Source organism: Sinohyriopsis cumingii, unplaced genomic scaffold (assembly GCF_028554795.1).
Source record: "Sinohyriopsis cumingii isolate HCF-2022 unplaced genomic scaffold, ASM2855479v2 utg001273l, whole genome shotgun sequence".
NCBI classification, from domain to species: Eukaryota; Metazoa; Mollusca; class Bivalvia; order Unionida; family Unionidae; genus Sinohyriopsis; species Sinohyriopsis cumingii.
The window spans coordinates 51,204-64,520 of NW_028315976.1; the positions used below are offsets into that span (position 1 = coordinate 51,204).

General features: G+C 35.7%; 1 long non-coding RNA gene across 1 annotated transcript; it reads left to right on the plus strand.

Moving 5' to 3' along the window:
- Positions 1-584: 584 nt before the first annotated feature.
- On the plus strand, positions 585-7,245 carry LOC149772691 (uncharacterized). The gene is made up of 3 exons (XR_016417616.1): positions 585-758; positions 3,695-3,786; positions 6,924-7,245. It is a non-coding gene; the product is annotated as an uncharacterized LOC149772691 (long non-coding RNA).
- Positions 7,246-13,317: the final 6,072 nt, after the last annotated feature.

Below are 13,317 nucleotides of genomic sequence, written 5' to 3' on the forward strand. Positions count from 1 at the left end.
CATTAAATATTCTATAAGTGAAATTAGTGACCCAGCTACCGAGACCTAGTCTCATCCAAATTATTATCTTACAATCAATAAACTTCAACCAAATTTCTATGAAAAAAGTGTTGCAAGCAAATGTTTATATACCAGTAGTGTGATAAATCATGATCCCCGAATCTGGATTGCATATCAGTTTTGGGACACGGATGGTATCACTTTTGGCACTTGGATGGTATCAACACTTAAGTTACGGTTTCCATTTAACTCATTTTATCAGACACAGTTGTGCTTACAGATATAGATACATCAACATGAATTTCAAAGGAATACAGAATCTATATGATTAACAGTTTGAAGAAGGCATTGCAAATTGTGAGATCTCTTTTATCTTTACTTAAAGTACCATTTGCAGTCATGGTACACATATCCCTTACTTATATTTTGTTATCCTTGTCTGTCTGTCTGTCTGTTTGTAATACCTTGCTCAATTATCTCACCCATGAGAATTACATTCTTGGTGGATTTAATGGCCTACATGTTAACGGTCATTTTGGTTTTATTGGTTTAACACCACTTTTTCTGCACATTATAGGCTATATATGGAGTCAGTAAGTAGAGAAAGAATCCAGGAAAACTGTGGGAAGTACCATTGGGAAGCTGGAAAGCTACTGTCAGATGAGGCAGTAGGAAATTACAGGATAGAAAATATATTAAGTGGAGAAAGAATGCAGAGAAACCCTTTGAAGTTGGCCAAGCGAGATCAACAAATATTAGTGAGTTGGGTTTGTATCTGATTGTCTGAATATATTGCCATTTTGGAGAATGTGTTTACACAATTCTTAATACTGATTGTAACTGTAAAATGAAAGAAATGCAACTCTTTGATATATGATTCAATAATTGTATTCATGATGAACCTATTCTGGATCTCACAAAATTTTAAATCAGATGGTTCCCCTGGGGTCAACCAAGAAATGAACCCAAAAGGTCAGCTTGAGTTGAGTAGTCGTTCTGACTTGTATGAGTCATTTCTGTTTATTCACTGTTGGTGAAGTATTTGACTAGATCTAACCCTGTCTGAATAGTGGAGATGTGTATAGGAATCCCTGTGTCCATACTTCCTTCTAGCACTCAATCTAGTTAGTGCAACTAGGACTACAGTTTTTGTTTGGCATGCCATGTAACTCGGTAAATAATATGGTCGTCACCTGAAGATGCACATGTTGTCAAGTTACTTTACTCTGAAACTTTTGATTGCCTGGCAGTAAGGCTGAGTGAGCTTATGTCATTACCATGTGTCTATTGCTTGCTACTCCTCTACAAGCCACATGTTTGATCCAATTTGGGATTTAAGATTTTATCCTGATTATCATTGACAAGTTTTAATATGCATGAGATATATTCATCTTACTAGTGTTGTCTTCCATCTCATTGGTTGTTATCACTGTGATGGCTGGGCCTGTTATCACTTTGATTGGCTGGGCCTGTTGTCACTGTGATGGCTGAGCCTGTTATCACTTTGATTGGCTGGACCTGTTATCACTATGATGGCTGAGCCTGAAATCACTTTGATTGGCTGAGCCTGTTATCACTGTGACGGCTGAGCCTGTTATCACTGTGATGGCTGAACCTGTTATGACTTTGATGGCTGAGCCTGTTATCACTGTGATGGCTTAGCCTGTTGCCGCATTAATTGCCTAAGTTTTTTTTACCACTGTTACAGAGGCCATGTTTCTGGTCTAATTTTGATAAAGCTTAAGTCCTGACTTAAGAGAGATACATTCCTGTTAATGTCATGATACATGCCTTTTAATGTGGTAATCATGTATCTGATTGTCTGAGATTCTGGAAAACATATTTATGATCCAGTCTTGATCCAGTTTGGAATGTTTATGCTTACAACATGCATATGTTGAATGACTTCACTGAGAAGCAAAATCCAACATATTGCTGAAACGATCTTGCATCTGATTATGTATGCTTGCTAGTTTATCTTAGCTGGAAATGAGATTATTTTATGATCATGTGTCTTTCAGTTTGGAATATATATGCTTACAACTACAATAATTCCAGGTTAGTGAGATATAGTCAGCTGTTAAGTGATGTAAGCCATGTGAATAATATCAGGCCCACATGGGCCTCATGCTGCTACTTAGGATGACACATTGTTTTATCCAGCCTTAATTAAACATGGAATTCAGGGTTATGTATAATTCAGATCACAAACAAGTTTAATAACAGGCAAGATATACACATAATAATGAGGTAGTCTTGCATCTGGCTGGCTGAGTATGTTACCACTAAACAGGTTATTATTCTGATCTGACTTTCATCAGACTATAAATGATCTTGTCTGGTCTGATAAAGATCAATGCATGTTAATGATGAGGTGATAATTGGTTGTTATTGTAACCTAACCTGGCAGCTATATTCATGATCCAGTTTTGATCAGACATGTGCTAGAGACTTATTTGATCAAGATCTCACTTGAGTTTATTACTTACCAAAACCCACACATTAATGAATTGATTTTGCATCACATTGTGTCAACTTGTTTTAAGTCTAGATATGGTATTTGTGGTATGATTTATAGCAAAGTCAGTAAAATGATTGAAATAGTCAGGATCTAAGATGAGTACAGTCTTGTGCAGGATTAGCACATATTGATGAGGTGATAATGGACGTGATTGGCTGAGGTTGTAAGCAATTTGGTGATTATTTATAATTAGATTTGTATCAAACTTAGTAAATAGGTTTGTATCATCAGGATATCCAATGAGCAACCTGTCAATTAAGTGAATTCAGCATACACTGTATCTAGAACTCAGTTTCTTCTTCATAATAATTTGCTTCCTATATTAAATTAATTGTTTCTGTCACTAAGGAAAGAAAGGGAAGAAACCCTTGTCTATTGCAAATTACAGGCTTATTTACAGTTCTTCCCCTTGCAAGCCATTCATTAAAAAAAATTCAGTAGAAGATGAATTCCAACATGCTTTTCTCCTGAACACTTCCTTCATTTACCAAGAGTCACATGACTCTTTAGGCTACTAATTAAATATATGTCTCTTTTTGGAAAACAATTGGTATCAGACTGTAGTAAAAATGGAAAATTAACATACTACAAAAGTCAACTGTTAAGTTATTTAAGCCAGGTGAATGATATGAGGTTCACTTGGGCCTCTTATCTAACAAATATACTCATCGTATTTTTCCTTATTGTTCATTTTATTTGCATTCATTTTGTATTATGCTTGCATTCTTTCTTTATTTGCCCTACATTCAAGATATTTCCACGAGGCCTAAGTTTTTCTCTATGTAAAATTTTTAATAGTTATGAAATTAGTATCAACCACATACTGAGCAGTGAAAATTTTCATAGAGTTTGCCTTAAAACATGTTTACTTCATGTTTGATTTTGATTCTTTTTCCAGCTGCATTACACTGAGATATGTCCTATGCTAACTTAGAATTTTTCACCTTTAATTGGTATTAGATTGTTGGGAGTATCTATGTCTTGTGGAGACATTTATTGTCTTGTGTTGGCTTATTTAGCTATGTGCATACGATTGCAAGTTCTGTAAGTGCAACAGTGCTGACATAAAATGATATGTAGCTGTATACATGTATGAATATTTACAGTTGAGTCCATGATATCAATGACTTAATGCATTATAAAATATGAATGTTTTTGTTGTTTTTTTGTCAGGTTTTGCAGCTGTTCAGCCCTAACTAGACATCTGTATCAAGATGGGACTGTCATGAGATTTGATCATTAAAATGGCTGTCTTGACAATGCTGGTATGTAACAGTGTATGGCTCGTAATGTAAATAGCTGTCAGTTTCCTGGATGATAATTTACTGTTTGTGGATTTTTATTCTCCACCATGACATTAATAGGATCATGCAGTGTTACCCTTGTCCAGCTATCCAGATATTACACTTTGGTTGGGTTTTGTATCTAGGTTACTTTTCATACATTATGATGGAACATCCATGTTTTGTGAGCACATTTGTTCCCTTCTTAAGCCCACACTAAAAGAATAGTATATAAAGACATATCAGTCACTTTTCCAAAAGGGTAGTTATGTTCAAAGGTTTAATTAAAATCCTTTTATCGATATGGAGTTTATATAACAAGCTTTGGCCATATATTTTTATAATTTTGTATTTTTCTTTTTAACTTTTTCTTTTTTTTTAACTTGCAAGAAGTTTGGCATTTTATAGTGATGTCTTGCATGGTGTTATCATGTCACAGACATTTAGCTTCATGTCCCACCCAGATACACTATCCTGACACTAGGCCAACCAGTAATAATACTAACCTCTAAATGGCTAGTAAGGCAACTCTTAAATACCATTTTTATATGTCTTTGGTATGACTCATCTGAGGATCAAAACACATCTTCCTTCATCCAAGGTAAGTGCTCTAACCACTTAGGCCACTGCAGTGGTCATCCATGATGTAGACAAGAGGGCAATGTGTGTATTTTGTGTTCAAAAGCTTGAAGATCAAGACCACTGAATACATTATATTTTTCTGCACAATAACACCAGTTTTCCTATGTTTGCCAGCCTTTATACATGGATTGCCTTTGGTGTGTGGAAGAACCCATTTGAATTTGGAGTAAAAATGAATGTCAAAGGTTAATGTCACTGACTGAAAGAAGAGGAAAACTTTAGTTCTGCTTGACATACCTCCGCCAAACATTGTGGATTGCTTGCATTTTGTGTAAGGTAGGAGGCAAATCATTTGGAATTGTGTAAAGGTCAAAAGTCAAGGTCACTGACTGCAACAAGAATAATTTTTTCTCACAATCTTAGTTTCACATTACAGACCTGGCCCAAACGTTGCTGATGGTTTGCATTTGGGGGAGGAGGAACAAAATCTTCTTGAATTTGTGGTAGAAAGGTAAAGGTCACTCAGACTGAAGAAAGGAAAATAGTTTCTTCATATACATTTCAGTTATGAACTTAGACAATTATTAAATATAGACTTGTGTATAATGTATCATTTATGATACTCTTTGTAGTTTCCAAATGTCTCTTTTTTTCTTAAATGTTTTATTTCTAAATGTAACTTTTCACGTGTAGATGGACCTGGTCTACAAATTTTTAATGTATTTAAGTTCATTGTTGCAATTATTTTTGGGGCCCCAAGTGGCTGAGTGGTCTAAAGCGCTCTCCTTTACTGATCACTGCCATCTCACCTCTGTCTGCATGGGTTCGAGTCTCGGATTCAGCCAATGTGGTTATGTGAGAAAGCTTGCCAGTAGCTTCTCGAGGGTTGGTGGTTCTTTCCGGGGATTTCCCGGGTTCTTCCGCCACCATTAATACTGGCTATTAATTCCATACATCCCAGTATTCTGATAGTATTACCATAAATCCCACTATCCTGCTAGTATTACCATACATACCAGTATCCTGTTATTATTACCATACATACCAGGATCCTGCTATTATTACCATACATACCAGTATCCTGATATTAATACCATGCATACCAGTATCCTGCTATTAATATCATACTTACCAGTATCTTGCTATCAATTCCATACATCCCAGTTTATTGATATTATATTCATACATCCCAGTATCCTCCTATTAATTCCATACATCCCAGTATATTGATATTATATTCATACATCCCAGTATCCTGCTATTAATACCATACCTCCCAGTATATTGATATTATTACCATACATACCAGTATCCTGCTAGTAATACCATACATACCAGTGTCCTGCTATTATTTCCATACATCCCAGTATATTGATATTATATTCATACATCCCAGTATCCTGCTATTAATACCATACACACCAGTATATTGATATTATTACCATACATACCAGTATCCTGCTATTGTTACCATACTTACCAGTATCCTGCTATTAATTCCATACATCCCATTATATTGATATTATTACCATATATCCCAGTATACTTCTATTATTAGCATACGTTCCACTATCCTGTTATTGTTACCATAATTCCCATTAAAGAGACAGTTAACAAGATGAAGCCATTCAACTCTACACAGCACTGGAAAAAGTCTTCAGCTTACAAAAAATAATTAAAGCTATATTCAAATCTTTAATCTACATTTAATTCTGTCCAAAAGCAATTATGATTATATCTTCAAATTGCTTTCACAGAATGTAATTGTTGCTAAACCTAATTTGAATAAAAAGTTTTATTGATGTAAAGATAGATGGCCTTTACATGTGGTACACTGTGGACAGTATTTGAACCACTTTTCCATTGTTTCAAGTGTGCTAAGGTGTCAACAGTCTTGTTGTATCACAATAATAACGTACAAAATGTTCTTGAACAATTCACAACAATTCTAAAATATTGTTTTATTTGCAAATTAATAAGCACTTTTTAATTCTAATGAATAATTTAAATAAATAATTCCTCTTAATTATTAAATGAAATACAATAAAATTGATTCCTTTAAAGACTGATGTTAAAATAGAATGAGTAATTCTAATATAATCAACCTTAATATAAAAACCTAGGACATAATAACAGAACCATGATGAGGTGATCATTTTTCCCATCAATTTCATAAATGAGATCCCTTCTAGAAGTTTCCATGGTCAAAAGCCCACATAAACATGTTACCTCCAAATAATAATGATTTTAATATATGATATAAAATCAGAGATAAAAAATAGTGATATAATATGTTGTTTATAAAAAAGACATTATTCAGGTAGGCCCAACTCCAACCCTTAGTTATGAATTAAGATCAATTCCACAATTCAAATTAAATATACCAACAACAGTTATACATAACACTTACATCATGGCATTAAGTCTGACAAACTGATATTAAATTTGACTACCTGGTAAAACATTTTACAACCTGATATTATATTGGACAAAATGGTATTAAATGTGGCATACTAATAATATCCCAAATATTACAGAAACAAGATGGTGGCCTGATCACATTGGTGAATGTATACAAGGATGGTGTAGCAGCCAAGGCTTCTGTGCAGTCATCAGCATCTGAATATAGATTTTCTACAGAGGCTTCAAATATTATATTAATTCATATTACATGTCTACTTGGCAAATATGTGGAACGAAAACTGTACAGATAATCTTTAGAACATTAAATCAACATTGGCGAAGGTGGCATCCTTCATATGGAACAAATTGTACAGATGAGAAGGTATGGTGCCACTTACATTGTATTGGAAACATATGCCTGACCCATTCCTGCCTCCCGAAGGGTGAAACTCGACCACAGTGCATATCATTATATTGTCCACTAACAGTGGAAGACATTTTTGTAAGTGTATCAACTTGGCCTCTGTGAGAACATAAGTGTTTCAGTTAGAAAGGTTTTAAATCTGAAGAAGAAAAAAAATCAGAGAAAATTTTAGACAGTTTTATAGACTGCAATCTCTACAATAATCTTTGATCGATATGCTGTAAGACTATATTTTATACCTTTCTCTTTATTTATATACTCTTCAAGGAATCTGAATATCCTTACCTTCTCTGTTAGATTTAGGACCACATGTTTAGTTTTATTTGGAAGGGTTCATCTTCCTGAAGATCTTTTTCAGTTTTTGCTGTTTACATTTTTATGTCCCTACTGCAATAGCAGAAAGCGGTATACCACTTTACTGCTTTCTGACCGTATGTCCACAAAACTCCACAAATAAGCTTTGGAACATTAAGTCAGCATTGGGGAAGTGGCATCCCACATACAGAATAAACTGTAACGATGATGTGGTATTGTGCTGCTCACATATAGGACACACATACCTGGTCCAAAGCAGTAGGACACACATTTCTAGTCCATAGCATTAGGACACACATAGTTAGTCCAGCACAGGAGGACATACCTGGTCCATAGCAGTAGGACAAACATACCTGGTCCATAGCAGTAGGAAACAAATGCCTAGTCTATAGCAGTAGGACACACATAGCTGGTCCAAAGAAGTAAGACACATATACCTGGTTCATAGCAGTAGGACACACATACCTGGTCCATAGCAGTAGGACACATATATCTAGTCCATAGCAGTAGGACACATATACATAGTCCATAACAGTAGGACACACATATCTGGTCCATAGCAATATGACACACAAAGCAGATAGTTTCTGCACAAAGACCAAATTTATCCACAACCTGCAGTTATTAAATATCTAGTCCATAGCAGTAGGACACACATGTCTAGTGCATATCAGTATGATACATATATGTAGTCCATAGCAGTAGGACACACGTACCTGGCCTATAACAGTAGGACACACATATCTAGTCTATAGCAGTAGGATACACATGTCTAATACATAGCAGTAGGACACACATATCTGGTCCAGAGCAGTAGGACACACATATCTAGTCCACATCAGTAGGACACACATACCTGGTCCATAGCAGTAGGCCACACATGCATGGTCTATAGCAGTAGGAAACATATCTAGTTCATATCAGTAAGACACACATAGTTGGTCTATAGCAGTAGGCCACACATAGCTGGTCCATAGCAGTAGGCCACACATAGCTCATCCAGAACAGGAGGACACACATACCTGGTCGATATCAGTAGGAAAGAAATACCTGGTCCATAGCAGTAGGACACACATACCTGGTCCAATGGAGCTGGACACACATACCTGGTCCATAGCAGCAGGACACATATACTGAGTCCATAGCAGTAGTAAACCCATATCTGGTCCATAGCAGTAGAACATACATACCTGGTTCATAACAGTTGGCCACACATAGCCTGTCCAGAACAGGAGGACACACATACCTGGTCGATATCAGTAGGAAAGAAATACCTGGTCCATAGCAGTAGGACACACATACCTGGTCCAATGGAGCTGGACACACATACCTGGTCCATAGCAGCAGGACACATATACTGAGTCCATAGCAGTAGTAAACCCATATCTGGTCCATAGCAGTAGAACATACATACCTGGTTCATAACAGTTGGCCACACATAGCCTGTCCAGAACAGGAGGACACACATACCTGGTCGATATCAGTAGGAAAGAAATACCTGGTCCATAGCAGTAGGACACACCTACATGGTTCATAGTAGTAGAACACACATACCTAATCCATAGCAGAAGGACACATATACCTGGTCCATATCAGTAGATCACACATACCTAGTCCATATCAGTAGGAAACACATACCTGGTCCATAGCAGTAGAACACACACATCTAGTCCATATTGGAAGGACACACATATCTAGTACATAGCAGTAGGATACACACATCTAGTCTATGACACTAGGACATGCATACCTGGTCCATAGCAATAGGACACACAAAGCAGGTAGTTTCTGCACAAAGACCCAATTTCTCTGCAATCTGCAGTTATTAAATTTTGAGAGTAGATTCCATATGGCCTAAAGAAGATTTCTGTTCATTTTGGGATCAACCATCAAGGTCACTGTCACTGAACAATGAAAATGGTTTCTGAAATATAACTTGAATGTTCCATCTATGGTTACTAGACTTTGTGGGTGGTTTGAAAGGAAGAAGTCTATTGATTTTGTGGTCAAGAGGTCAATGGTCAAGGCCACTGGCTCAAACACTGAAATGGGTTCAACACAATAGCATGAGTTTTCTACCATGTCCAGTCATTAAGCTTTGAGAATGGCTTGTACTTGGCATAAGGAAGATTATTTATTAAGATTATTATTATTTGTAGGTAAAAAGTTTTCTTTGATTTCAGTTTTAATATGAGAGAATTTATTTATTTTAAGGATTCACTGGAATTACAAAGTATTCAATAATTCTTTCAGACTCAATCACTATTTTATGATTATTATGAGTTCATTTAGAGATGTTTTGGACTATATCATTGTGATTCATCAAGATTATTAGAACGTCAACACTATTTCAGGCTTTTTTATCTTCACTTTCAAGATAAGAAATCATTTCGAACACAAATGGGATTCATTTAGAATAATCTACACTTTTGAAGATGTAGTAGAACATTTAGGATTATTTATGATTTAATTTACAATAAAGTAAGATCCTTTTAAAGTTTCACATTGTATTGTAGGGAAATCAATTTTTTTAAAGTTTTCTAAATGTGTTGTTTTTGCTTTTTTTTGTTACTTAGTTTAAGATCAAAGAGTTGTATTAAAATTACTAGGCCTTTGCACTTAGTGTCAGGATTAATCAAAATGCACTGACTCAAGAAGGAAAATGGCCTTAACACAATGACTTGAGCTGTCTGCCATGTATAGTTATAAAAATTTGTGAATGGTTTGTAACTGAAGTAAAGAAGAACCCAAAATAAGCTTAGTTTGTTATGGGGTTTAATGCCATTTTTCAGAACAAGATAGGCTATGGATAAGTGGCCAGCTTAACTGGTGGTGGAAGATCCTGGGATAACCACAGGAAGAACCATCGACCCATGGGAAGTTACTGGCAAGCTTTCTCATGTGCCCATATTAACTGAGCCTGAGACTCAAACCCACAGACAGAGGTAAGATATCAATGATCCATAATGGTGAGCACTTTAGACAACTTGGCCACTCATTTGTTGAATGTTGGTCTCTAATTATTGCTGTCATTGTTTTTTCCCCACTGAGATTGAGTGAAGAAGATGATGCCATTGGTAGCTGAGCCATTTTTGACAGCTCAGTTTTAGAGATTTTTAGGCCTTTGATTAAAAAGTGGGAGAGAGACTGTATTGGACAAAATCCTTGTTTTGTATAAGCCTGGGGTGTTACACATGAAGCCAGCTTTCAGCATTGGGAACTATGAATTTCTTTACCAGTTATTTATGAGAATTTGATTTACAGTGTTCTATAACAGAGAAATAATTGTTAGTTTTTTAATAGTGAAACGTGTCAATTTCTTTAACACTGAGATATGTGAATTTCTTTAACAGCGACAGATATGAATTTCTTGAAATGTGAGATATTTGAATTTCTTTAACAGTAATATATGTAAATTTCTTTAACAGTAATATATGTAAATTTCTTTAACAGTAATATATGTGAGTTTCGTTAACAGAGATGAATGTGAAAAACAATGACACTGGTGAATTTCTTTAACAGTGATACATGTGGGTTTCCTTAACAGTGATGCAGACATTAATTTCTTTAATAGTAAGATATGTGAATTTCTTTAACAGTGAGGTATGTGAATTTCTTTCACTGTGGTATATGTGAATTTTATTAACAGTTAGTTGCTAGCTTAAGTTTAGGCATTGTTATTGCAGCACAGATCATATTTCAGCAGCACATGTTTTTATCACTGAGCTACACTCAGCATCACTCTTAACCAGGATGAGTGTGGTATTGTCCATCCACTTTGTGTGTATACATTGGGGTACATCAAAGCATACTTTGTGTATATACCATTAGTACTTTATGGCATGCTTTGTGTATACACAGGTACTTCAGGTCATAAATTATGCATATACAGTGGAGTACTTAAGGGCATAATTTGTGTGTATACCATCGGTACTTCATGATATACTTTGTGTATACACGGTAAGGTACTAAAGGGCATACATTGTACATATACAGTGGGGTACTTCAGAGCATACTTTGTGTGCATATCGTTGGTACCTGATGGCGTACATTGTGTATATACAATGAGGTACTTCAGGGCATGCATTGTGTATATGCCGTTGGGTACTTCAAGGCATACTTTGAGTATATTCAGTGAAGTAATTCAGGGCATACATTATGCATATACAGTGGGGTGATTCAGGGCATACTTTGTGTATATACAGTGAGGTACTTCATGGCATAATTTGTATATACACGGTGAGGTACTTCAGGGCATACTTTGTGTATATACATTGGGTTAGTTTAAGGCATACTTTGAGTATATTCAGTGAAGTACTTCAGGGCACACATTATGCAAATACAGTGGGGTAATTCAGGGCATACTTTATGTGGATAACATGGGTACGTCATGGCATGCTTTGTGCATACACAGTGAGGTACTTCAGTGCATACATTGTGTATATACAGTGGTGTACTTCAAGGCATACTTTGAGTGTATTCAGTGAAGTACTTCAGGGCACACATTATGCATATACTTGGGGAACTTCAGGGCATAATTTGTGTGCATATCATGAGTACTTCATAGCATGCTTTGTGCATACACAGTGAGGTACTTCAGGGCATACATTGTGTATAATACAGTGGGGTACTTCAAGGCATACTTTGTGTGCATTCAGTGAAGTCCTTCAGGGCATATATTTGTGTATACACAGTGAGGTACTTCAGGGCATACTTTGAAATGGACATTAGTATTTTGTCACAGTTTTTCACAGTGATTCTCCCACTGTTGAATATTCAGAATAAAACAAAACATTAAGATTCTTTCATCTTTGTCTCGCCTGCTTTAGTTTGGTACTTATGCAAATGGTGCCATCATCATGGCTAATGTTTTCATTTTTCTATAAGATAACATGTAGCAAGCCATGGAGGGATATATAGCTTTAATATTTAGACTGTATAATTAGGAAAGTCTGCCATGGCATATCCATGGGATATATAGTTGTCATACTTGGACTGTAGAATCAGGAAAATATGCCATGGCATATCCATGGGATATATAGTTGTCATACTTGGACTGTAGAATCAGGAAAATATGCCATGGCATATCCATGGGATATATAGTTATCATACTTGGACTGTAGAATCAGGAAAATATGCCATGGCATATCCATGGGGTGTATAGTTGTCATACTTGGACTGTAGAATCAGGAAAATATGCCATTTCATATCCATGTACCACTACATTCTTTTGACCTCAATGCATAATCAGAGATGTTGCCAGGGAACGTGAATGCAGGATTGATGCAAGATTTATATGAATTAGCAGACTTCGAAAGCAGTGTTGCATGAGAGCTCCTGCAAATTAGTTCAAATTAATTTAAATTAGTTTTAAGTTGCACATATATATCAAAACATATGCGCATTATACAATTTGTATTATTTAGGAAGAAAAAGAGATGAATATTGAAGGACTCACGGTATTAATTCAGTTTCCAAACTTCAGTTCCCATGTTAAACCTATGTAAACACCATGATATTAAAAACTCAATAACTTTGAATTTCTGAGTGTCCATGATGAAACCTATATTTATCAGTATAGATGTTTCCTAGATGACAGCTCTGTGTAAAGAAAAGGATATGAGCTGAGGTATTTTCTAGACTTGCATGTGTTTGAAACATGTGCTTTCAATTCTGCACCAAAGAGTCAGGTGTTCCTTTCAGTAATGAGAGTTTCAAACTCAAGACTGTCAAAGGAATGAAATTCCATCAATATAACAATGTCTTTATATTTTTCCAGTTACAATTAG